Source organism: Ostrea edulis, chromosome 2 (genome assembly GCF_947568905.1).
Source record: "Ostrea edulis chromosome 2, xbOstEdul1.1, whole genome shotgun sequence".
Classification (NCBI taxonomy): domain Eukaryota; kingdom Metazoa; phylum Mollusca; class Bivalvia; order Ostreida; family Ostreidae; genus Ostrea; species Ostrea edulis.
The window spans coordinates 5,959,468-5,982,650 of NC_079165.1; the positions used below are offsets into that span (position 1 = coordinate 5,959,468).

Consider the following 23,183-nt stretch of genomic DNA (forward strand, 5'->3'; position numbering starts at 1 on the left):
CGGCATTTACACGTTTTCCAGATTCAAAATATGAATGCTTGCGAAGAGAAGTCGATGAAGGCTATGCCTCTCGACTTCTCTAAAGAGAATAGTTCCATATCCTGATGGTAGATAGTTAATAACCTTTTTATAACATTTGTTTTTCATTTTTGGAATATATGCAAATCTTATACTAGCAAACAAAGTGTTAAAACCCTTTCTCTACCGGCACATTTTAGAGGTTTTTAAGACTATACGGGGTCAAAGGTCATGTAAGTGCAGATTTTTTCCGACCCTTTTACCCTGAAATATAAATGTTATCAAAAGTACTACCCATTTTTCCTCTCTAAATACAATATATACGAATGTTCAAGTACTTGCTTTCAATCACTAAATCTATTTAATGTACTTGCATCATATTTAACAAAAATGTGTGTTTTATATTTAATCTCTTCAAACCTATTTCTAGACATAATGCTTGGTACTGGGTTGTTCCGATACGTTGGCCAATATCTGTCTATCGACTGGAACTTCACGGCAGACATGTACAAGACAATGCCCAAAATCTGAAACAAAAATGGCAGTTCACTTAGCCCCAATTTCTATTAATATATAGTTAGAGCTATTGAACACCCAGTTGGCGGTGTAAATGTTTTCTATAATCAAGGCACTTTGAAAAATATACATTTAATCAGCGGTAATTGCAATACCTATCTAATGAACATGTTACATGTAGGCCTACAGCCAGCTTCATTTTGGTCAAGGTAATGTTGTAAATCACTGTTATAAAACCGGTACTTTAGAATCACAATATGTAGTAATACCTGTACGTATGACAATCCCTCCCCCTAGATATGACTATCTCAGCATAATGCTTGGTGACAACAGAGATGGAGAAAACCAAAGCTTCAGAAGACATGCAGGTTCCCTAACCCTAACCCTGGCCCTATAGCCCCTTTCATGGATCAGGATCCGGTCGACGCCGGATGCAAAATTCTAGTCAACCGGTGTGATCTGACGTCTTTGGGCTCTGTGACGTCGTACTGCCGGTGTCAACACAAAACATGCTGGTTCCCTGAACAATTGCCCCTAAGCGTTCGTGAATTATATATGCCGTCGTGAAGTTTCGCAGTTCATATCTTCAAGTATTTCCAAAAAATGACATTTATTTCGTAATAGAAACTCTACAAGAGTTGATAAGTATAAAATCTATAGGATACAAATGGTTTTGGACTCTCCATGATTAAACTAATATTTTTTTTCTAATTCTAAGAAAAATTCAATGCAGTTTTTGTTCTGTGAATACGTGTTGGTGAGGTGAGAGGTAGACCAAGACGTTATCGCATACGTAATGTTGAATGAAAAGGGGTCATACATGTATAATGTCAGTTTAATAATAGAATATATAAGCATTAATCTTTTTGTAAAATTTAAACAAAATTCTCTATATCACAGATGTTAGGCTGTTAACCTGACAATGAAGACCATAATGTCACTATTTCAATCCTATTTTATGCTTTTTACAACTCCATCGGGTATTTGTTGTCTTTCAACCTTTATTTCCGTACTACCCAAGGTCAAGGTGACGAGCTTTTCAGTCAAGGCCACCTGTCAAGTCCCGACATTGAATGATCTCCCCATACTCTTACAGGACGAGTCCGTAGTGTAGCGCGGGTCCTCCTCGTCGGACTTGAAAATCTGGACGGGGACAGCTGTGTTGGCCTCCATGGGATAAACCTCTAGGACAGCTCTGTCTGCATCTTCACAAGTCAAGGGTTATTGATTCGTTACCTCGCACTAACCCTTGACATCAGTCGCTATATAAAAGGTGGGCACATTAGACCATTACGCAATTTACTATAAATAAAACATCCAATGAAATCACTGCATCTTGTTATGGTGTACATGGATACAAATGACGCGATCTCATACTGCTGTATTGATAAATACGCGCAATTGTAATATTCACACCACTAATTACGTTTATTGATAGTAGATCAAGTTTGGAAACCTTTTTGCTTAAGACAATATTGCTTAAACGATTGAAATAGCCATAACTGTAGGTATCAATACACGTGTTTTTATTTGAATCTCTCGTTTCGTGTTGTTATAAATAGAACCGCATTCTCATTGGTTCCCACTCTTTTGTGGAAATAATCAGAACGAGCCCACTTTTTATATAGCCACTGATGTCAAGGGTTAGTGCGAGGTTATTGCAATAACCCTTGACTTGTGAAGATGCTGTGTTGGCCTCCATGGGATAAACCTCTAGGACAGTTTTGTCTGTGGAAAGTTCTGAATTCTTCGTTTTTTGTAACGAATTTACTGAACCAATCACCACACATCTTTTGGCCACTTTTGGTTGTGAATTGCTTTCGAACATCATCCCCATCGAGCCAAACTCGTGAAAATCGAGCACCAAGAGAGAATGGGACACGGCGTGAGTATATGACCTCTGGCCAGTGTCGATAAACAGCTGCTCCCTTTAAAACTGCGAGGTCAGCATCATTTGGTACTACTACTTTTAATTCTTTGAATTCGTCTTTAACAGCAGCGGATACCAGTTTGCATTGCGAGAACCCTCCAACCATTATGACGTCAGAGATGGGATTCAAATGACTTTTATCAATAATCCCGTGCACGAGTTTCAATATGTTATCAATTGAAGGCTGGATCAGCTCACCAATCAAGTCTTTGTGAATATACATTTTATCTCTGGAAAGCGATAAATGTTGTATAGAATCGATGGGCCGTTTAGCATCCTTTTTACTATTAACCTCAAACGCAAAATGATCCCGTGGGGATCCGGGTAGAATAGGTCCTTAGTACCCCTTGCTTGTCGTAAGAGGCGACTAAATGGGGCGGTCCTTTGGATGAGACCGCAAAAACCGAGGTCCCGTGTCACAGCAGGTGTGGCACGATAAAGACCCCTCCCTGCTCAAAGGCAATAAGCGCCGAGCATAGGCCTAAATTTTGCAGCCCTTCACCGGTAGTGGTGACGTCTCCATATGAGTGAAATATTCTCGAGAAGGATGTTAAACAATATTCAATCAATCAAAAAATTCAAATAGAGATGGTGGAATTTGCAATTTTAACCGTCCTTTGTTGTCATATTGCAGAAATCTTTTCTGCTCGATCTCCGTTTCAAGGTCTAACCAACTTGCTTTGTGAGTATTGTCTGTTTTGAAGGTTTTCATAACTTCTCTCCCGAAGACCTCTTCAAGATAATTCGTTATTCTCTCATTCACTGATTCGCCACCTAACCCATTGCCACAAGCGTGGTGCAGCTCCCGAAGAGTTCTGTCTTCCTGAACCTTCTTAACGACAATATCAATCGTCCCACCTGAAAATGACAGGAGATATGGACTTATATAAGGTAATTGTACGTCATAAGTACTAGATACTCATCTTTGATATTTTCACGATTTCTTCTTCAGAGGAGTTTCATATATGTTATGGCTAGTTTAAATTTATTGCAGTTATAATTTCAAGGCTTTGACCTATACAGTGAAAATAACGAAAATTAAACTGCCGCGAAAACAAGAATATTTACTGCAATTATTGATACATACGTGCATATTTTTTTCATTACTGGTGTAAAATATGTACATGTATATTGTACAATATTTCTATTCGATACCTACAAGATCGAGAACCATATATCGAGTTCCCGATTGAAACGGCACCATATCCTGCTCTGTCACAGCCTTGGATACCAGCATCTCCTTGATGTAAACAGAGGCTGCCTCTGGTTCTAGTGCAAATTCTAACTGACCCCTTGCAATACCCGCCTAAATTATAAATAGCACTCGTTATTCGTGATTAAAGCGAAAGGCAAAGCACCATTAACGTCCTTCGAGAATTTTTCACTCATATTGAGTGCATCTGTAATAATTCAAGAATTAAAATCGAGATCACTAAATGGAAAAAAAAAGTCATTTTGCTTGAACAATATAGTGGAAAACAGAATTGACCGAACACTTTTTGCATGAATGGGGATTTTTAAAATTAATCTGGCCTTACTTTAACCCCTTTTGGTTGATTGAATATTGTTTAACGTCCCTCTCGAGAATTTTTCACTGATTTGGAGACACCACCAAGACTGGTGAAGGGCTTCAAATTTAGGCCTATGCTCGGCGCGAGGGTTTTTTTAGCGTGTCACACTTACACTTACTGAGACACGGGACATACGGTTTTAATGTCATCTCCGAGCACCCGTGACATTCACATCTGATGACGAGCGTTTGGCTATGGAACTGTCACTACCTGTTTTAACGACTTAGGTCTGTTGCGGCCAGGATTCGAACCCCGACCTTCTGCATGCGGGGCGAACGCTCTACCTCTAAAACCCTTTTGATCTTGCAATTTTATTTCATAAATATATATCGCATAGTTGCATGGACTTAGCTATGTTTATAGTTTTTATACAAAATTTCGAGAAAAAAGAGTAGGCTCACTGGGGGCCGTCTGGAAAACTCAAACACTCACAACCAAACATATTTCAATTAGTTAACCGCCGTAAAATTTTGCCAAAACGGCGTAAAGCCATAATCAATCAATCAATATACAAATTTGAAAGACAAATGTGATATAAATTGTCCAAAATAATAATGTCTTCCGTTGAAGCTCTCATGAATTCTTTGGACTTGGGATCCCAGATAGCAGGAATGGTTAAGAACCCATTGGATTTCATTTTCTTTCACATTGCAGCCAGCTTCCTCCAGATCTTCCAAAAGTTGTCCTTTCATCAATCGAATACTGTGAGCAAAAACCTCCAATTCCAGCATTGATTGTCCCTGGTCGTCATCTATGCTCGTCTTTTTCACCAAAACCTACAAAAGAAGAAACAGGGAACAGCTGGAATAATGGATTATTCAGTAGTAATACAAAATTTGCCGAATTATTTCATACATGCACCCCTACATTTGTAGCAATATTTTGGGAAAAATACTAACGTCGTTTTTATGCAGCATCGTTTTTAATTTTCGGAAGAAACGCCACATCCTACGTGTTCTTTCTTATTCGTAAGTCGGTCGTATTTCTCGTCAGCTTCGAAACCAAACGAATCGAACTCCATGTCTTTGGTCAGAAGAAGACTTGTTGGAGTTTTGTTGTCAGCCAATCGTGAGGCAATACTTTACACATTTCATGTGCAGATCTCGATTCTTCGAGATAAGATTTGAACGTTTGAGCATATCCTGAATAGGTAGTTCAGAAGTCAATGGCCGCTATTACAATTTTTCCTGAACAGTCATTTGGTACATTGGTAATTCAAAGAAGGTGTTGCACGTCTCCCTAAACTTAAGGGTGTTACATGAAAGATCGATAAAATCAAGTTATTCAAATTCATGATAAAGCCAATTGGAACTTATGTCTTGATTCAAACATTTGTGAAAATAAGTTTAAAAGACGTGTATGGAGTGGTATCCCCAAATTTCAGAAAAACTGCCTCCGTGAAACAAAATAAATTTAGCATGAACATGTTCAAGTTTTTCACTTTAAAACTGTCGCTTTGAAATTTTGTTTCGCAAAGGCATTTTTTGTAAATTTCAAAAAATCGAAACGACTTCACTGATATTATTTTCAACTTCATCTGTACGTTAATTTTCCTTAGTGATTTATGGTCTACTGCGTGGTTCAGTAGGTAAGGTCCTCGACGTTTATAGGTAACGATGACTTCTTTTTTAAAACGACCGGGTTCAAATCCCTCACGAACACAATTTTGTTTTCCTATTACGTTTTCCATTTAGATTTTTTTCTGAATTGAAACACGCTTCTAGTTTTTATAAATGTTTCTTGTCAAATCTCTCTTGATTACAATGTGCCGAGTTTGAAATAAGTTTCCAACCTTGACACTGTTTATTTTGTGAATAGAACTCACAACAAACACGTCGAAAACAGCATGCAATACCTGTGTTATAATAGTCAAGGTTGTATGCTTTTCTGAGTGAAAGCGTTGACAAAGGCATTGTGCCTTTTACGAAAAACGTTGTGAATTTTGCAAAGTTTTGAAAGAAAAGCTTTAAGGTATTACTCTACATCGTCATAATGGCTGACTTCCTTTAAAAACATGGATGAAAAAATCGATATCAGCAATATTTGTCTTTTTCTTTTCCATTAAAATACCTAGCCGAATAGCTCAGTAGGTTTGAATACCGACTGCTGGACTGTAGGTCGAAGGTTCGAGTCCGGCAGGGGTTTTAAATTTTTTTTCAGATTACCTTCTACTGAAACTGTATTTTTTGACAAAATAAAGTAAATTTGAAATTTTTCAACTTCAAAATATTGTTGTACATATCCTCCACTTTTCATCTACATCAAATTTCTCTGGTGTAGCATACCTCCTTAAGGTCAAACAAAGTAAATCACGATTTAAATGGCAAATACGCAATAAGAGTATAAATATGGCTGAAGGTCAGTTCTACGTCACAAGAGCTGACACGGAGCTCCGATTAGGGAAAATTCTCGCTTCGGTGCAACACCCTCTTTTGTCTGTTACTGAAAAAATATTGCATGATCATTATAACAAAAGGCTGTCTTCTATCACGAAATGGAGTAAAAATTGTTTGATTATAGTAACATTGAATCTGATTTAAAGATAAGTTTGGAGAATTCTAATAGCCAGAATTGATATTTTAGATTATTTCGTCATGTAATTAACATAATCTTGCGTCTCTAAGGATTTTTGATTAGGTCTTGCACTGTCACTGTATACAAAAATGGTCGAGCAGGTATCATTTCGTATAGGCTCAAGTAGTCATTTTGATGTTTAAAATTAATCAAACATAACATAAATCAATTATCTGGATTCGGTGGACGTTGTACTTCTTGTTTAGGTAAGGTAGTGCTGTTATAACTCGTAGATTCATACAGCATCAGTACAAAGCGCTTCTTAGTACTTTCAGTACTTTGATTATAATCTGTATAGTAATATTCAGTATGTCTCGGCAAAGGCCGCCGCTAGACACAGCCCTGACCTGGCGGAGGGCAAGTGATGGTTAGTTGTATATTGTTTAACGTTCCACTAGAGAATTTTTCACTCATATGGAGTCGTCATCACTGCTGGCGAAGGGCTGCAAAATTTAGGCCTATGCTCGGCGCTTACGGCCTTTGAATTATGGGCAGGGAAGGATCTTTATCGTGCCACACCTGCTGTGACACATGATCTCGGTTTTGTGCGGTCTCATCCGAAGGACCGCCCCATTTAGTCACCTCTTACGACAAGCAAGGGGTATTGAGGAGCTATTCTAACCCGGATCCTCACGGGATACCGAGGGTAAGAGAGGAAAATAAGATGCCCTTGATTGAAGAGCAAAATTACTGGAATTTGTTAGAACTAGAGTAACTAGTTACTGACAAGTCATTTCCATGAGATATATTTGGTTGTGTACAGTAATCTCAACTTTATATGGTTGAAGGATCGCTACTTTTTCATTATTTTTCGCCGAGTACAAATTTACCCTGTTTTCGTGTTTCTGTTAGACCTCAAAGTTACAGTCCTTAAAGAGGTAACAACACAGAATAGTTTTCCACAATTCATTAATTATTCACACATTAATACAGATGAAATCACTAATTTTTATGAACACATTTATGTGCTGCAATCTGAAAAAAAGCTTCCTGAAATTGAGGAAGATGCGCGTTCAGATGGCTGTACCGCCGTTTCAAATATAGATTCGTGTCGCTTTATATCAAATATATATTTACAATATAACACTTTACAGCTACATTTCCTAATTATAATATTTAAGAATGGATTTGAATTAATTGCAATACTACATGGCATGATTTGTACAACCTGGATTTGTATAGGGGTGTTATCCTCTGATCATTATCGCGTTCATTATTTCCATAAAATTTATATCCCATATGTTCATATGATGTCTTAGACTAATGAACCGTCCTAATTTAGGAGAAGAGGGCACGATTGTGCTGGAAGAATTTCTGGATTACGAGACTGCCCCAGGATTGATTGAATATTGTTTAACGTCCCTCTCGAGAATATTTCACTCATATGGAGACGTCACCACTGCCGGTGAAGGGCTGCAAAATTTAGGCCTATGCTCGGCGCTTACGGCCTTTGAGCAGGGAGGGATCTTTATCGTGCCACAACTGCTGTGACACGGGACCTCGGTTTTTGCGGTCTCATCCGAAGGACCGCCCCATTTAGTCGCCTCTTACGACAAGCAAGGGGGTACTGAGGACCTATTCTAACCCGGATTCCCACGGGAATACTGCCCCAGGAAGTGACAGTCCTAAAAGTGAAGGTGTTCGCACTGATGAGTTCAGGGGATCCATTCTTGAAATGAACAAGATCACACTCAAACCAAGGTTTCCACTGCTGAAGAAACTAGTATCAGTTATGTTGACAATTCCAAATTCGAATGGAGATTGTGGAAGAGTGTTTTCTGTATCAAAGAAAATTCACACAGAAATAAGAAGTAACTTGGACAATTCAACTGTATGTGTCTTACTGTCCACTAAACTGAGTCAGACAGTGAAATACCACAACTTTAAGCCCACCATGGATCAGATAAAGTGTGCAAATCAAGCCTGTGTGATTTAACAAGAGTGTTTGCTCCTAGTGACCCAGGGGTTATGTTAAGAGAATGTGCTGTGCTGCCTGACTGGTGTATGTGCTGTGACTGTAAACCTTTTTTGTGTTGTTGTTTGTTTGTTTCGATGTTTTCTGCCACACTCAACAATTTTTCAGTTATATGGTGGCGCCCAGTTTTTATTGGTAGGAGAGAGAACCCAGATACAATGTACCTGGACAGAGACCACCGACCTTCCGAAAGTAAACTGGGAAACTTTCTCACTTACCGGCGCGAGCGGGATTCGAACCCGCGCCGACATTTGTGTTGTTGTAAACTTAATGTTCTTTTGTAGAAGACCATTGATTATGTCATGAAATCAAATTTTGTTTCTATTCAAGTTTTGCAAGCTTGCCTCGGCCATAAATTTAGCACATGAGCCTTTTTGTTTTATAATAATGATAAAATTGATATGGCGCCTTGTATAAAACAAATTAAGGCGCTTTACAAGGGCAAGACGATGAATGCAACGATAATACACAATTAATTGAAATTTAATGACTTAAGATCTTATGTATGAAAGGTGAATATAACAAACAGTAATCAATCTCATAACTCCTATCAGCAATACAAAATAGATAGTTGGGCAAACACGGACCCCTGGACACACCAAGGGTGGGGGTCAGGTGCCTAGGACGAGTAAGCATCCCCTGTCGACCGGTCCCACTCGCTGTGAGCCCTGTATCTTGATCAGGTAAACGGAGTTATCTGTAGTCAAAATCAGTGTGCCCAGAACGGCCTAACAATCGGTATAAAACATGTCAGACAGCATTTGACCCAATGATAGGTTGTATTGACGAACTAGATCGTTATAATGACCATAAAATTTGCGGAATGCTGTATCTGTAATATTATCAAAATAAATCACTATAATTAATTAAGATAGATAGCTAAAGGGTGGTTTTTGTGTTTGATAATTAAAAAGTCACAGTTTATAAATGTTAAAATCTAAACAATTCAAGTTTGTTCGGCATCTTGTCCCTTCATATTAGCATTTAAAATATGTAGCTATCGAGTATATTATGGTTAATTGAATTTAGGCATTCATGCCAACTTTTGAAAATCTCCATGAAGGATTTTATGCGTGACGACATTTTCATACAAAGAAATCTCAAGGCATTTTCCCGTGTTACTGCTTTGCAGAATTATTGTGTTCTTAATATGTGTTGGTTCATCTGTCTATCTAAACATGTTCATCTATCTATCTACACATCTCTATCTATATACCTTTCCAATGAAAACAAGAATAAAATATGATAATTTTTGTATTTTCATGTTTAAATCTAAAATACATCTAGCGTAATTTATCAATTAATTTATGAATAACATAAATGTGTAATAATAATTTATCTAGAGCGTACACGCAGTAGATTACGAGTCATGTATTATACAACACATAACAATACAAGTTAGATACCTGATAAAGGATAACATTCCAGCCATGTATTAAAAGGCACAACTATATCCATATTACTATTTAAACTAATTCATTAGCAGATTTGGTTTTGTTTGAAATATACAAAACTGATAATACCATACGTAAAATTACTAATGAAATTATGACTTTACTATATTTTACTATACAAGACGCCATAAACGTGCATTTCTCTCCAATTCCTTTCAACTGACCTCACATGTACAGGGATCCGTGTTTGCTCTACTGTTAATTGTTGTTCTTTATAGGATTACTGTTCGTTATCTTAACTTTTGTCACTAACAAAGTCAAAAACGTTTTAACAATCAACATGCACGTCAATGGAACCCACAGAAACAACGAGCTAGAGGAGGCCGCGGAACACCCGGGGAGGGAGTGCTGTGGTGTAGATGAGGAGGTTACAAGTGGATCCAACTGGAGAAGCTAGCCCAATGGAGTGTATTGTCAGAGTCCAAGCTCCTCCAAGAGCAAAGGGCTTAACCCTTTAAAGGCTCTACCGCACCGGTAAAACAGGACTGCACAAAATGTGTATCTCTAAATTTTTGAAATTACGGGCATAAGATATATGACTTATATATTACAAACTAATAACTCAACTTTATGACAAACGGGATGAGTTTAGCTTCTCCATCATCAACTTCCCATATTTGTGTAGCAATATTCCATCATCACATGCATATGGTGTTTATATATCTCAACTGATTCGATACGCAAGAGATTGTTCTGTGTATGGTCAGTTTTAAAATCGAGACAGGTTACTGACAAACAAGTTGATGGTGCAGGGGTTTCAACAGTCTCGTTTAAAGTCAGCATTTCGCAAACTATATTGTCGTTATAACGATCTAGCTTGCCAATACAACCTATCATTGGGTCAATGATGTCTGAAGTGTTACATACCGATTTTTAGACCGTTCTTGGCACACTGATTTTGACTACGGATAATTCCGTTTACCTAATCGGGATATGGGACTCACGGCAGGTGTGACCGGTCGACAGGGGATGCTTACTCCTTCTAGGCAACTGATCCCATCTCTGGTGTGTCCAGGGGTCCGTGTTTGCCTAACTCTCTTATTTGCATTGCTTATAGGAGTTATGAGATTGAGTACTGTTCGTTATCTTCATCTTTCATCAGTTATGAAATCACTGGCAAAAAGAAATCCATATGGGAAGAAATGACATGATGCCTTTGCGAAGCTAAAATCTGTTGTATGTAGTGCTCCTTTACTTGCCATACCTACCAAGGAAGACGAATTCATCTTAAGACATAGACGCCTCAGAATTCGCAGTAGGAGCAGAATTGCTACAGGTTCAATATGGAAATGAAAGATGTCTATTTTACTTTAGTTTTTCATTGACACCGGAACAACGTAGATAATGCTCTACAAGAAAAGAACTTGAAGTAGACACTATTTTCCAGGTCGTCAATTTTACCTTCGTACTGACCATAGTAGTCTACAATGGCTAATGAATTTCAAAAGTCAAAGTGGAAAATTAGCCACATGGTTAGAAGGTGATACATCACTGAACAGGAAATAGACATGTAAATGTCGATTTCATGTTGCGCTTGACCGGAGAGCAAGAGTGTTAAAAGTTTTTACATAGAGTAGAATTAAACCAGTTACTATGTACAGGATGTAACTATTGCAGGAAAAAGCACAATGACTGGAGTAAGTTTATTGAGCATGTGGATGACGCAATGCATCTCGTCTATAAAACTTACAAAGTTCAGCTGTCAGCTCCCGACCTAGCTTCATAAGTGAATGGTTACACCTGAAAAAAAGTAAGCAATCACCAGAAAATAAATCCTGGGATAAAGATCATATACCAGTGGTTGGAGGACCATCTGACACCCCTAGAGGAGGAGCTATTCCTTAGTAACACAGCCACCAAACATTACTGGACCAATAAAAAAATTACTTTCCATCTGTGACAATGAAGTATTATGGGGCGGGATATGGAGTGTACACTTAAGAAAATGTAATTTGTTCCGAATGCCAGTCGACATGAGATCCTGATTCTCTCTCACGACCTACCAGCCACAGGTCAAGAAAGAACTGTTCACAGATGCAAACAACGTTTCTATTGATAAACCATGACGAGAGATGTTGCGGAATTCATTGCATCTTGTTCTTTTTGCAATAGAAACCAGAAGCCGAACAACTTGGTTTGAAATAATATTTGTGTTTACACAGTCTCCGAAAGTTTTTAAGTTAATTTGTCTTCTTGGTTTTGCTTTGTATACAAAGTTTTGTGGTGGTAGCACCGGTACCAACCCCTCAACCACATTATATAACATGATGAGTCGTAAGCTGGTTCTTCTGGTCTGGAGAGGTTGTAATTCCAGCTCCTTGGCCATTTTGTTTATATATCCCTCTTCTCTAAGTCCGTAGTCTCTTTTTATGGAACGGATGGCTTTGCGTCGGACTCTTTCCAGTTTATCAATGTCTTGTTTTCGAGAAGGGTCCCAAATGGTGGATCCGTATTCTAGAGTTGATCCAACCATGGAGATATACATGTACGCTGTTTTTCTACAGTTTTCTGTGCAATGTGCTAAGTTCCGTCTGAGGAAACCTAGTGTCGATTGGGCTTTTTTCCGTTATTTTATTTATATGGGTTGTCCACTTCAGATCGGATGATGTTTGTAGTCCTAAGTAGGGATTGTCCTGAACTTGTTCTAGGACATGGTTTCCAATTGAGTAGAACTTTTTTGCCGGATGCTCATAATGTAGCACTTTTTTGCATTAAACCGCATTCGCCAGTCTTTGGCCCATTTCTGAAGGTTGTTTAGATCAGTTTGTAATTTCTCTTGGTCTCCATAGCAATTGATGCGACGGTGTAGGAGGCAGTCGTCTGCGAATAGTCTGCCTTGGGGTGTTACTGAGTCAGGAAGGTCGTTGACGTGGCACAGAAAGAGCAGAGGTCGGAAGACTGTCCCCTATGGTACACCAGATTCCACTGCTATTTGAATTTTCACCTTCCACTACTGTCTGCATTGTTCCTTTTGTCAGGAACGAGGTTAACCATGAACAAGATGTGTTTGTGAAACACAAATGCCCCCGATAATGGCCAATTCCGAAGATGGCCAAGGTCACAAGGGCAAATATCTTGGTACCAGTAGAAAGATCTTGTCAAAGAAAATGCTCATGTACAATATGAAAGCTCTAATATTTACCATTTAGAAGTTGTGACCAATGTAAAAAAAAAAATTAAGTAGGTCAAATGTCAAGGTCAAAAGGTTCAATACCAACAGAAAGATCTTGTAACAAGGAATACTCATGTGAAATATCAAAGCTCTATCACATACTGTTCAAAAGTTATTAGCAAGGTTAAAGTTTCAGACAGAATGACAGATAGGACAAAAACAATATGCCCCCCGATCTTCGATCTCGGGGGCATAAAAAGTATTACATTGTATACCATACTGGCTGAGCTTATGGAGGAGTTTGGTGTGTGGAACAGTATCAAAAGCTTTGTAGAGGTCTAAAATGGCGACATCACTTTGTACTTCTTTGTCATAGTTGGTCAGAAGATCGTTCATTAATTGTTGTTATGAGCTGTGTTTCACCGGAATATCCAGATCTAAATCCATGATTCAATGATGTTAGTACTTTGTTACTCTCCAGGTGTTTCAGGACGTGTCTACAAATTATATACTCCAATAATTTACTGGGAACAAAAGTTAAGGAAACTGGTATATAATTTTCGGCTTGATGTTTGACTCCTCTTTTATATATGCAAGAGAAGTTGGCATCGTGCCAGTCCTTTGGGAGCTCCCCTATATGAAGAGAGAGTTGGGAGATGGTAGATAGGCTTGGTGCGAGCTGTTCTGCACATTCTTTAAGGATCCTGTTTGGAAAATTATCAGGTCCCGATGCTTTAGATGGGTTTACTTTAGTTAGTAATTCCCTGACCCCTTCTACGTTGATCTTAATTGGTTTGATGCTATTTTTATTCTAGATTATGTCTGACGGAGACAAGAGCCCTCAGAAACGTTCCTGGAAGGGTACTGAGAGGAAGATTCAGATTTGACAGCAGGGCGAGGTATGTTCACATGTATTCTGTGTTTAAGCCAGAACCAAATCTTAGTGGAGTATAAAAGCCTCTACATAACCCTGATGCAGTTACCTAACCATGACTTCAGACGTGCTGCAATCCTTCTGTACGAATTGGCCCGAAGTCTCCACAATACCTGGTGAATTGGCAACTTCCGTAGTACTTGTACAAATTCTCTTTCTACTCTCTTGACTTTTACTGAGGAGTCGTTCCAGGAAGTTTCGTAAACGAAGAGATATTTGTCGTACGATTTGTTTTGTAACACCGATTAATCTACCTTTGTTAGCTCGAACGTACAATTTTTGTGGCAAAAATTATTGATTGATTGTGTAACATGAATGTATGCCAACATACTTGGTGAATCAATAAATGAATTGAAATTGATTTTTATATTCGAGAATCTTTCACTTATATATAGACGTCACCATTGCCGGTGAAGGGCTGCAAAATTTAGGCCTATGCTTGGCGCTTACGGTCTTTGAGTAGGGAAGGTCTTAAACGTGACACGAGGCCTCGGGTTTTGCGGTCTCATCCGAAGGACCACTCCATGTAGTCGCCTTTTACGACAAGCAAAGGACATTGCGGACTTATTTGACTGCGGATAACTCCGTTTACCTGATCAGGATATGGGGCTCATGGCGGGTGTGACCGGTTAACAGGGGATGCTTACTCCTCCTAGGCACCTGATCCCACCTCTGGTGTGTCCAGGGGTCCGTGTTTGCCCAACTATCTATTTTGTATTGCTTGTAGGAGTTAGGAGATTGATCACTGTTCGTTATCTTCAATTTGCATTCTAACCTCGATCCCCACGGGATGTGTGCAAAGAGGTATGAAAGCTTTATTTTGTCAAAAATATATGGGATAAACGTTTAGGAAGTATTATAACTGCAGAACTGTAGCTCTCTGAGAAAATATTGGGACGGATCAAATATGTCTGATCTGCATGTCCTAATATTTTCTCAGAAAGCTACAGTTCTGCACCTAGAAGCATTACTGAGTGATCATTGAACTGTGACATTGGTTAGTGTAAGCCTTGTCCCAGTCAAGCACTATATACATTCAACAAAGTAAAGTAAAGTAAATTTTATTTAAAGTCGGCTCTATATACATTCAACATATCAAGTCAAACCAAGCTCTTAACGCTTTCTAGACGTTCCTTCCCATTATCAGTCCGTCCCTTAGTCGATTCGTCCCATTACCGATCCGTCCCTAGACTATCCGTCCCCTAGTTAATACGTCCCCTAGTCGATCCGGCCCAGAAAAAATAATTACTATTTTTCCAAGCTATTTACAGTACTGAATTGATTTAATTCATCTGCGTATTTCATCTTCATGGTGTGTGTGCCGCTGATATCTTCTGTCATCAGGTAGGACTCGTCCTTTAATATGCTGTTTTGATATTTGACAGCTTTTTCTAAGATCATTATACACATCACAATATTCGATAAAGTGGGCTTCATTTTCAATACAAAGAATACCTTTTGTTTTTAGACAAAATTACATACTCTGTCATTTCTTGAAATATTTCTATACCTGCCACATTCTATTTCCAAATCATGAACGGATAAATTATATGCGGCATTTATTTGTAACAGTTTTTTTATCCATTGCATTACCAATCGAGTACAATAAAGCTACATTTTAATAACCTTGGGCCTGATCAATTTCAATATTCACTAATAAACCACCTATAGTTTTAAAGAGGACGAACACATTGACCAAATAATTGAAATATCAGCCATTTATTCCTTAGTTAGCTCAGTGAATTAAAGGGGCATGGACACAAAAATTGTGAAAATTTTTGGTTTAAATCGTGTCTATGCCCCTTTAATTCACTGTAAGCTGTAAGACTGCAGTCATGATGATAATGAGTTTGAGTCCCATGGGGGTTTGAATTTTTTGTCTCGTGGCTTCACACTTTGCACTAATAGATAAAGCTATAAAATTAAACAAACATTAATGCAATTATTTTATTACAGCACAACATTTTACATCACGTAGACCTCTACAAAATATGTTTGTTAAAAAAAAAAAGATAACACCATTAAGGTAAGATATACGATTTGAAACGGGGAAAATATCACATTTTTGGAATGCCGTTCTCTTGGTTGTATCTTACTTACCATTTTTACTTCTTTATTATGAAATCGGTTTTTCCATCATCTTTCTAGATATTTCATGTGAATTTTAAAATAGAAAGTTCACACTTACCTTCACTGTGTAGGCGAACCCATCACTGCCAACCAGCTTCTTGAAACGTCGTTTGGACCCCTGTTCTACCACCTCGAATGTGACAGGACGATCTGGTATAATCTGGCCAGGTAGCTCTGGATCATCAACGTCACTGTAAAAAAAATAACAGTTTGCATTTTTATATTTTTTTTAAAATAATAAATGATATTAATTAATATATTCATGAATTATGAATAATTATTATACAAGTAATGATAGTAATAATTAGAAACAACTATAAATATTAGGAATATTGAAAATAACAGAAATTAATGTTTTCATCATCGTTATTATCGTTAGTGGTGAATTTTTATATTGATCACTAGTGATATAAATAATACCTCTCGACTACAGGTTCTTCAGGCTCTATGTCAGCAGTAATGTTGAAAGAGTTGCCTGGAACATTTCCTTGGTCTAACTATATATATACGAAGCAAATCATTTTAAAAGTAAAAACCAATGAAGAATTAATATGAACAAGTGCTATTGTTACAAGAATGTTTTACTTGGAATTATCAATTGTGGCATTTCAATGATAAAAAATTATCTAAAGTATACCCCAGGTTCCTGCATAACTTGATCTTCCTCGGGTTCTTGTGCTGGCTCAGGCATTGGCTCAGGTTCTTGTGCTGGCTCAGGCATTGGCTCAGGTTCTTGTACTGGCTCAGGCATTGGCTCGGGTTCTTGTGCTGGCTCAGGCATTGGCTCGGGTTCTTGTGCTGGCTCAGGCATTGGCTCGGGTTCTTGTGCTGGCTCAGGCATTGGCTCGGGTTCTTGTGCTGGCTCAGGCATTGGTCCTTGTTCTGCTGCTTGTTCTGGTTCTGCATTCTAAAAAAAAAAACCAAACAACATCAATATAATAAAATAAGTTAGATATAACAACAAAATTGATACAAGTGTATTATCAAATTCAAAACAAAGTTATCTTTTTACTACATTATTTTATTGTTGTTAACTTCCATTCTGCTTATCCGTTTCTTTTGTAAAAGAGGAAAGTCAACGAAAAAAAAATGTGTATAATTAAGATAAAATAATAATGATGAAGAATTCAAACAAAATGACACATGCTGCAAATACATCAAGATAGAAATTATTGAATACTATAAAAGAAAATGTAATGTATACATTTGATATTGTTGTAATACTTGAAATAATACAATACCCCATTATCTTCATCACCATTAATCGCTCTATCTATTGGTTCAACACACTCTACATCCCACAGTCACCACGCCCCACATTCCTATTACATAGATATTTTGGGTAATACCTGAAATACCAGACATAAATAACTAAACAAATCATTTAGACAACACTTTAAATAATTTATCCGATTCTCAATTATCATTATTTAATGGTTTATTTCATCCTAAATTCTCAATTATCAGTATTTAATGGTTTATTTCATCCTAAATTTTATTTTATAATTACATGTGTATGTCAGTAAATTCCACTTCGTGATGATACAACCATTAAGCAATCATATTTCATTATGAATAAAATGGTAAACCTGTGTTGCATGTACGATGCTGCCACTTTTTTGCATCTTTCACATTGCCGGGGTCGGGCCTCCCGGTGACAGTACTGACATGGAGACTTCATTGTCAGAATGATGGGCCATTTTTAAGATTTGGCTTAAATATATCCTTGGTTTCCGTAGATCAAAAAATATTCCTAAGCTCTGAGCAATTCTTTGAACTTCTGGAGTTAAAAAACCCCCACAAAAACAACTTCTAATAGTTAGGTTACTGTAAGCTCGTAATTAATGATCAAAGGTTGCACAACAATGCAGTTATAAAAACTGTTTTCACTAAGATGTTTTCACAATGATCAGTGGACATTTACATAGTTGAATAACGATGTTTTTACAATAATTAATGAGCACACATTTTCATAACCATCGCACTTCAAACAAAAATTATAAATCCTAAATAAACAATTTTATTTACGCGTCCAACTTCGGCAGTTATCTAATAGCAGGGGCCCTACTGGGCAGTCTTCGCTATAAATCTACTGTACACCATCGCCAGTTATCTAAATTTGATAACTAACTGCAATATATATGCAAAAACTTCCCTTTGTCTTAAGTAATTATTCATTTATTATATCTTTGATAAAAAAAAAAATTGGAGGGGCCGGATCGACAAAGCAAAATGGGCCGAATCGACCATGGGACGGACCGACTGTGGGACGGAACGATCTGCTACCCTCTTAACCAGACTGAGTCATTAACATCAGTCGTAGTGGGAAATTTCTAACGTGAGGAGGAAAATAAGCTGCAGACAGGGTTTTTAGATTGGTTGATTGTTTGTTTTACGTCTCTTCGAGAATTTTTCACTCATATTGAAACATCAATTCCACAAATTTAGACCTAATCTTAGCACTCAGGGCCACAGCAGTCAGGGTTCTTTAACGTGCCAATGCTTGTTGCGATACATACGGGGCCTCCGTTTGTAAGGTCCGAATGATATGACCAGGATTCTCACTTTTAAATGCCGAGCGTTTGGCGAAGGAGCAATCACTACCTAGGGTTATTTCCTAGGTTTGACGTGGCCATGGCACGAGTAGGGCTCGAACTCGCGGCCATCTGGTTATGAAGCGAACGCTCTACCACTGAGCTACCGCGACTGCCCAGAAGCAAAGATTTTATATTAGAAAATTCACACAGTGATTAATATGTGAAATAGATATGCTCAATATCAACAACAGGGAAGAATACAAATAATTTAAGTCTCTATTACTTGGTACTGCCACTTTTAAAACCGACTCCTTTATCTCACTAGAAGTTCATACCCTTTTCTTATTGGCCAAATCTACACGCACGACTGTCGTGCTGATTGTGCATTTTATTCGCTCGAGGACATGTCGATAATTGACATCCGCATGACAAAATTTGAAAACCACTTTAACATGCCCAGTGAACGTACACGTGGCCCTTCTCCTTTCACTCTTAAGGAGGAGGGGTGGATTTAATTAGACTGCTGAAAATGGATAGACTAACAGTGGGGTATTGGTGGTGGTGGTGGTGGGGTGCACCACCTAAATTGGCTGATTTATGATTGCTGTCCTTGTTGTTTGCAAAAGAGTCAAGCTATAATATACGCTGTGTGTATACATTAGTATATACATTATAGCTAGAAGTGAACTTTTAAGTTAGAGATTTATATAAAGAATCATGCATACAAGATTTATAATCACGTAAATTAAATATAGTTATTATATTTAATCTAATTCATGGGCAAGTAGAAGAAAATTGTGATCGGGGAAAAATCGTGCGGATAAGAGTTCTAATTAGCACGACCCTCGTGCGAATAGTGGACATTATTGGCACGACATTCGTATCGATAGACGCTTTCCTTCTCATTAATAGTGCTATCATATACCGTAACTTTCTGATCGTAACATCATTTCCATCATATAGCAGCAACACCTTTTATGTCATAAACAGTGCTTTAGGAAGACAAGTGCCGATTTTAAAGGATTTGCGAGTGCCTTACTGCGACGAGGGCTGCATGTATCTACCTTCGGCAAATCAACACATTGTAATACGATAAATAAACACATACATTAGCACTACAGAGAGGGTGACTCTGACGATATGAACTTACGCCGCATTGTCGAATCAGATTTTCATTGCAAAGGCGCGAGAAATTCAAAACGTTCACAACGTAAAATATCAATGAAAATAGACGGAAATATCATCAAAATGTTATTTCAGTTGTTATTATGTCTCTCCTTCCCAGAAGGAGACATTGTATTAACCTGAATTCTTCGTCCGTTTCTCATACAAAGTTTGTCCAGGCCAAAACATCTCGTGTTTAGACATAGTCATCCTAAACATTACTTTTTTAAACACCACTTTGTACCTATGCACAATTACTCTGAAGTTGATATTAAAAGGATACTGAAGTTCCTCGTTGGCAATATCTTGGCTCCTGAAAAACAGGTTTATGTTACAGGAGTTTCAACTCAGCATTTCGCAAATTCTATGGTCGTTATAACGATCTAATTTACGAATACAACCTGTCATTAGGTCAAATGCAAGGTGAAGATAACGAAGTGATCAATCTCATAACTCCTATAAGCAATACAAAATAGATAGTTGGGCAAACACGGACCCCTGGACACACCAGAGGTGGGATCAGGTGCCTAGGAGGAGTAAGCATCCCCTGTTGACCGGTCACACCCGCCGTGAGCCCTATATCCTGGTCAGGTAAACGAAGTTATCCGCAGTCAAAATCAGTGTGCCAAGAACGGCTTAACAATCGGTATGAAACACGTCAGACAGCATTTGACCCAATGATAGGTTGTATTGACGAACTAGATCGTTATAACGACCATAGAATTTGCGAAATGCTGACTTCAATAGAGACTGTTGAAACCCCTGCACCATCAACTTGTTTGTCAGTAGCTTACCTCGATTTAAAAACTGACTATACGCAGAACAAGCTCATATCGAATCAGTTGAGATATATAAACACCCTATGTAGGTGATAATGGAATATTGCTACATAAATATTGGAAGTTGACGATGGAGAAGCTGAAATCATCCCGTTTGTCATACAGTTGAGTTGTCAGTTTGCCTTTAATGTCTACTTTCAATATATCTAAGTATGAAGCAGAAGTGGACAACTCTGTGGTGTCCTTTATTTCGAGCTCACAGGGATATCTCAAATCGACATATGAATGAAAGTTATTATTCTTAATAGACAAAACGTCATCGAAATGTCGAACTGAAGGCCACAGCGAGGGTTTTTTCTTCTCACGTAGAAGTTTTTTTTACAGGTCAGCTAACAAAGGAGCACAAGTCGTGCCCATGGGAATTCCAACAGTCTGTTGGAAGACCTGATCACCAAAGACCACGAAGATATTGTCAATGAGGAACTCTAGCATATTTTTTATTTCAACTTCAGAGTACTTGTGCGTGGAATCAGAGTGGTGTTTAACAAAGTCAGTTTTTAAATGACTGATCACTAGATATGAATATTTCCGTTTTCCATTTTTGTTGAAGACGCAACTGTCTATGATATCAAAAAGTCTAGTCTTTAATTTATCGTGAGGAATGGTCGTGTATAGTGTTGAAAATAGTGTTGAAAATATTTTCTTCTCCTGTGGAGACTTTGGAATAAATTCTGCCTCATAAGAATGTAAAAACACGTCAGGTAAGTAAGGGGCACAATTTATGTCAATGGGAATTCGAAAAGATTAGGTTCTGTGGGTATTTGAGTTAGAATATGTCCTTAGTATCCCCTTGCTTGTCGTAAGAGGTTACTGAATGGGGTGGTCCTTTGGGTGAAACCACAAAATCCGAGGCTCCGTGTCACAACAGTGTGGTAGGACAAATATCCCTTCCTGCTCAAAGGCCGTAAGCGCCGAGCATAGACCTAAATTTTTGCAGCTCTTCACTGGTAATGGTGACGTCTCCTTATAAGTGAAAAATTCTTGTGCGGGGCTTTATGCAGTAATCAACCAACAGAAAATCTAAAGGCCACGTAGATATTAACAATAAAGAACATCTGCATCTTTTCAATATTAACTTCAGAGTGCTTGTACAGAGAATATCAGAGTGGTGTTTAACAAAGTAATTTTTTGAATGACCGATCACAAGATATGCATATTTACGCGCTGAAAAAGTAGTGGTATGTGATGCTTAAATTTATCGTGAGGAATGACCGTGATAAGGGTTGAAAACTCAAACGTTTTAATGCTGTTGATTTGGGGAAAGTTTTGAAATTTCAAATTAACTCGAATTCTTTGAAATGTTTTAGAATCCACATTTGATTTACACCACTTCTTGAAAGACGCATTATACCACAACATCTGCAAGAAGTGGTGTAAATCAAATGTGGAAAATTTCGGCTCACACAATTTTCAGTAATAGTATATAGAGATTTTTTTTGCCGATTTTGTCTTTTCTTTACATACATGTACACGTTACGTTCAGAGTCTTCCTTTGCGTACGGGTCGGAACTTCGCTCGGTATAAAACATTATGTTCTTTTTTCTGATAATTATATAAAACTGAAAATAGCATGATTTGATATATCAGTTTCTGTTAACTTCATTTGCTGCCTTAATCCTACTCAAAATCACACTTTAGATCTTTAATTATCAGTTTAAGCCTTTCAAACCAATATATAATTGATGTTTGCATTATATGACCGATCATGACTAGTTGAATTTTCTACAAAATGTTAATTTTCTTTTTCTTCTCGTGTGATATATTTGTTTACAAAATTCATACGAGAATCATGCGAGCGACTTTTACCTGTGTGTGAGTGAACAATTCTCAAATGGGACGTAAAATCAATGAATAAAACATTCCACCATATTTTTTGTCAGAACAAAAGCCTAAAACTACACCATAAATGCACCGTGGCATCACAACACAAACAAACTAATCTTGTACAAATATTTACATGTCCACTGTTTTTGCCTTTGATACCATTACTTATTGTAATGATAAATCGAACGCGCTGCAGTTTTAAACAACGCGCGTATGAATAAAGAACTAAAAATCTATTTGGTATATCCAGGGGTCTGTGTCTGCCCTACTCTCTATTTTGTATTGCTTATGGGAAATATAAGATTGATCACTGTTCGTTATCTTCACATTTGATAAACATAGTACGTTTAAATATCGATTGAGAATTCAGACAGATTGAAATGAAAGTAGAATTTAGATATAAGAAATAGCACGGTTCTTGAAATATGCCGTCGTGAAGCTGTGTGTACCTTCATGTATTTTCGGAAATGAAGCAGCCATTTTGAAAACATAAGTGCTTTGTGCACGTGTTGAACACATTTTAGCAACACGTTTTCTAAAGCATGATCATTCGTATTAGCGATGCTAAAAAACCAACAACTGATTTAATTCTTAAACGATTAGGT

General features: G+C 37.7%; 1 pseudogene; it reads right to left on the reverse strand.

Moving 5' to 3' along the window:
• Nucleotides 1-1,485: 1,485 nt before the first annotated feature.
• LOC125678552 (heat shock 70 kDa protein 12A-like) lies at nt 1,486-17,839 on the reverse strand (annotated as a pseudogene).
• Nucleotides 17,840-23,183: the final 5,344 nt, after the last annotated feature.